The sequence below is a fragment of the Jaculus jaculus genome, chromosome 12 (assembly GCF_020740685.1).
Source record: "Jaculus jaculus isolate mJacJac1 chromosome 12, mJacJac1.mat.Y.cur, whole genome shotgun sequence".
NCBI lineage: Eukaryota > Metazoa > Chordata > Mammalia > Rodentia > Dipodidae > Jaculus > Jaculus jaculus.
Genome location: NC_059113.1, coordinates 42,905,105 through 42,910,584, shown reverse-complemented (window position 1 = coordinate 42,910,584; position 5,480 = coordinate 42,905,105).

The following is a 5,480-nucleotide window of genomic DNA, read 5'->3' as shown; positions in this document are numbered from 1 at the left end:
GTGCACTGCGGCCGCTGAGCGCTCCGATGCCAAGGGAGCAGGGACGGGGACGCCCACGGGCCCGGGAGCGCGTGCACCTCGGAGCCGAACGCGCAGCCTCCAGGCCTGGTTTACAGACCGCGCTGTGGCTGCGAGCGGAGCTCCCGGGCCGAGCGCGCGCCGAGGCCCGCGTCCTCCCGCCCGCCACAGAGCCTTCGCGATTAACCCTTTCCAGGCCCAGTGCACCAAGTCTGCAAGCTCTCTTCTGCCCGCTCTCAGGCAGCTGGGGGTGGGGGTGGAGGGCGCTGGGCATGCCTTGCCACCGCGGGCAGGGTTTCCTCCCGCAACATGACCCGGGCCACACCCTGCAAAAAGGCGCCCTAAAGGCTGTAGGAACCCGTGCCCAGGGTACGCTGGGCCCCGCCTTGAGAGCGTTTGCTGCTGGTCCTCTGCCTACCCATCCTAGCTCTACAACCTGGATGGAGATAGTGGAGTTTGCTCCTAAGAGACAAAGCCTGTTGACACAGTTCGTCATTAAAAACTGTTAACCACATCCGTATATCCTCCAGAATCACAAGTAACTTCGGGATACCTAAGCAGATCAACAGGTGGAACTTTCCCTGGTATCTAGACAGGACTTTCACTCTCCGCCCTTTCCACTCCTCCCCCGTCCCCCGCTCCCCGCCTCCCAGCCCGCCAGTGAGAGCCAAGCTGCTGCCCAGCAGGGGGACGAGCACTGCCCAAAGAGATTGACCCAGGGATAAATGCCCTTGTGTTTAATGGCTTCAAACCAATTACCTATAGCTAGATTTCTATGAACTCAGGAAACCTTGGCATTTGCTTGCTTGCTTGCTTGCTTGCTTGCTTGCTTGCTTGCTTGCTTGCTTTCTTTCTTTCTTTCTTTCTTTCTTTCTTTATCTCTGCGACTTTGACAGTCTGCCAGTTAAATTGATATCGTGAGCTGTTCTGAATTCAGCACCCAAGCTGACACCTCCTGAGCATTTTTTAAAGTTATTGCCTTTCTTCTTCAATTACCAACCAAAGCACCTCATCTCAGGACCTAAAGAGAGAAGAAACCTAAAACCTGCTAGGCTTGAATCTTTCTTATTTATTTATTTGAGAGGGAGAGAGAAGGGGAGGGACGAGAGAGGAGAGGGAGGGAGAGAATGAGTGCCTCAGGGCCTCTAGCAAAGGAACTCCAGAGCCACCTTGTGCATCTGGCTTACGTGGGTACTGGGGATCGAACCTGGATTCTTAGGTTTCGCAGGCAAGGATCTTAACTGCTGAGCCATCTCTCCAGCCCTAGGCTTGACTTTTTAAATTGTTAACTAACTTGGAGCAGGACAGGCAGCTTTGGGGCTTTGGGGCTTCTGGGCTGACCTCCCTTCCTACTGTCAGGCACCTCAGTTGGGTCGTGTCTGAGAAGGCAGTTCAAGTCACCCGCTTTCAGAGAAAGCATGAATGCGTCACACCTTCCCCTCTCTGTTGATGGGAGCCCCCAGACTCCCATGTCATCCTTACCCCAGTGCTGGGTGTGGAAGAAGACTATCTCAGTCTCTGCCTTCTGTAGGCTCCAGACAGATATCAGGACCATGTAGACTCTACCATCGCGCCATGGTAATTTTGCTAATTCTTTACCCTATTTTGTCCATAGATTATTGTTAAAAGAATGAAAAAGTAAATGAGGTAACTAAAAAAAAATAGTATGGGTGCCCCCAAGAGTTTCTTACTTAAATGTTTATGGGCTATGGTCCCAGTAGGGCTAGTGAAAATAGCAGAGGCATGCCTCCTGTAATTAGCTAGAAGTTCTTTGATACACCAGAGGACTGAAGGTGACTTGGGAAAGGATAGAGACAGGAAGAGTTGTATTGCCACTATTAAAGCCATGTGCCTCAGGAAAAGCCCAAGATCAGGAGAAACCATGCAGATACATCACCATGGGAAACTGTCCCAAAGATTCAGGCTAAACTGGTTTACAACTCTGGGTGCTGGTTCCCGCTGACTGGGGACTCCAGCCCAGAGGATTCTGCTGGGAGACTGCCAGCAGCAGCTTTAGAGTTTCACAGATGGGACCTCAAGAACAGTTGCATATCCCCCACCCCTGCCCTAGCAAGATTCTGTCCCTCTCTGCGGTATTTTCCTCATCTGTAGAGCAGCATGTGACAGTATCTAGCACAGGATTAAAGAACACGGTACCTGCCATGTGTAAGACCCTGGAGCCATCTTATTCCAGGGAAAACTACCATTGTTCCCTGGGAAACTCTCAGCAGTTTGCAGCTCTTGTTTCTCTGTGTTCCTTGATCTCTCCCACACACAGCAATGGGGACACATAAGAGGTTGGTTATCACAATGGCAGTCTGAACTCCCTCCCTACTCTCAGGTACATTGGTTGGGTCCTGTTGAGATGTGGGGTGTTGTTTTCTTACATGTTCTGATACCAGACTGCAGATAGCCACCCCCATAGCTTTTAACAGCCTGTGAGACTTCATGCACTGTCCTCACCCTCTCAATTAAATTCTAATAACTGCCAGGAATGGAGCCAGTCACTCTAAGTACTTCCACCTTCTTGGCACCCACACAAAAAATAATTAGAAGATGTGTGCTGGATTCAAAGAGTAGTCACTGGTGCATTCAAAATCCTCCTGATATATAAAAGGGAAGTGGTCTCCCCTCCCCCAGGCACTCCGGAAGTCAGCCTTTCTTGATTGGCCACTCCCTGCAGAGCTGATGAGTCTGCACTTGAACTCTTCCAGAAGCTGCTTCTTAAATATTGTGACTACACTGTCTGGGTCCTTCTTCTGTGTGCACTGCAGGCTAGTGGCTGAAAACCTGATGTTCCAAGACAATATAATGTGATTGATACTACAGAATTTTGATGGCACATGTTTGGGGCTGGCCCTGCCATGTGCTTCCAGGCATTTCAAATCAGTGGTTGGAGATGATCCCTTATGCTGTGGATCTGAAGATGGGCTCTCTCCCCTGGGGCCCAGCATGGAAGTAAGTAACGAGGGATGTTCATTTAAACCAAGTGCCTACTGCTGCTTGTCTTTGATCTTGCACTCTGGATGAGGGGTTTGTGCTAGCCTCTTTTTCAGCATACTATAAGCTCCTGGGAGACAACAAATCCTTATCAAGTGAGTGAGTGCTGAGATTATCGAGTTAATAAACCAGTAACCTACTCATGTTAATCCTTGTAAACCTTTTTTTTTTTGAAAGAAAAAATTAATTAGTTATGTGTATGTCGTGTGTGTGTGTGTGTTTGTGTGTGTGTGTATTAACTCACAGGTCTGTGCACATACCCAAGGAGGATGTGTGGCTGTGCGTGGCTTTTTATGTGGGTGCTGGAGATTGAACTCAGGTCCTTCTGTCTGAGTAACAAGTGCTCTCACCTGCTGAGCCATCCTCCCAGCCCCTTTAACAGTTATTTCAAAATATTCTCAAGGAATATGTTAATAGTAGTACAGCAAGTTATCTGCAGTTGAATGGGATTTCACTTAGGTCTGTAGGTGTATCACATTCTGTCTGCAGCAGGACTTCTTCAATCTTTCCCACTAGCCAGCACTTTCCACTTAAGAAAATTTTACACAGGGCTGGAGAGATGGCTTAGCGGTTAAGCGCTTGCCTGCGAAGTCTAAGGACCCCAGTTCGAGGCTCGATTCTCCAGGACCCACGTTAGCCAGATGCACAAGGGGGCGCACACATCTGGAGTTCGTTTGCAGTGGCTGGAAGCTCTGGCGCACCCATTCTGTCTCTCTCTCTCTCTCTCTCTCTGCCTCTTTCTCGCTCTGTCACTCTCAAAGAAATAAAAACGAATAAAACCCAGTATGTGAAGGGAAAAGCCTTAAAAAAATTTTTTTTACACAAACCTCGGTATACAGGTATATAAACAGACAAATCAAACATGTGCTGTTAACAATTCATAAAGAAATATATTTTAAAGCTATTTTAGTATACATAGAATTTTGCCATTTGTTAAAGATGAAAGCAAATATGATGAGGTAGATGTGTTTGTTTGTTTTTGCACAAAGAATTAAATGTTGGCAAGACAGAGCATCTTCAGTGTTTTGTGGTTTTTTTTGGCTTGGTTGATATGTGTTTTGATTTTATAATCTTGGATGAGAGCACTGCTTTACATAAATATGTAGTGCAAAATGACAGAAGCACAATTAGGAAGATCTCAGAAATCATTGGAAATTCTGCCCTAATCCTAGGCTGAAACCCATACCCATTTTAAAAAAAAATATTTATTTGTTTGTTTGAGAGAGAGGCAGGAAGAGAGAGAGAGAGAGAGAGAGAGAAAGAGAGCCACTGGAAAAAAAAAACAAACTGCAGACATATGCACTACCTTGTGCATCTATATGGCTTCACAACCATTTTTTTATTAATTAATTAATTTTTTATATAGAGAGCATTAGTGTGCCAGGGCCTCAGCCACTATAATCACACTCCAGACACTTGAGCCACCTAGTGGGCATGTGCAACCTTATGCTTGCCTCACCTTTGTGCATCTGGTTTACATGGGTTCTGGAGTTGAACATGGGTCCTTAGGCTTCGCAGACAAACACATTAACACCTAAGCCATCTCTCCAGCTTTTCACAACCAGTTTTTATGAAACTCAAGTCAGCAACTCAAAAGCCATTTTGTTAGTGAGGTAGGGCCTCACTTTAGCCCAGGCTGAACTGGAAGTGACTATGTAGTCTCAGGGTGGCCTCGAACTCATAGCAACCCTCCTAACTCCTACCTCAGCCTCCTGAGTGGTGGGATTAAAGGTGCCACCATGCCTGGCTAGCACCAATTTTTAAAAGCCAACATTCTATCTAACATGGTAAAATCCAAAGATAACTCATTTGATACTTATCTGCCAAGGAATGGCAGCAGCAAATATTAAAAGTCTTTGCTTTTGGACTGGAGAGATTGCTTAGTGGTTAAAGGTACTGTTTTTTTGTTTTTTTTTTTTTTTTGCAAAGCATGGTGGCTCAGGTTCAATTCCCCAGTTCCCACAGAAAGCCAGATGCACAAAGGGGTGCATGCATCTGGAGTTGGTTTATAGTGGCAAGAGGCCCTTGTATACCCATTCTCTCTCTCTCTTTTCTCTGTTTGCATATAAATAAATAAAAATATTTTTTTTAATTATTTTTATTTATTTATTTGAGAGTGACAGAAAGAGAAAGAGGGAGAGAGAGAGGGAGAGAGAATGGGTGCGCCAGGGCCTCCAGCCACTGCAAACGAACTCCAGATGCGTGTGCCCCCTTGTGCATCTGGCTAACGTGGGTCCTTAGGCTTCACAGGCAAGCGCTTAACCGCTAAGCCATCTCTCCAGCCCTAAAAATATTTTTTAAAAGTATGTTTAATTAAACCATCATGTTTCTATAATAGCAAAATCAGTATATATAATAAAAACACTGCAAGTCATTGCAGACAATAGTGTCAAGTCTGACAATGCAAGACATGCAAAATGCTCTGTGTTTTATGTTCACAACCAGGACTCTAGTGAAGTCAT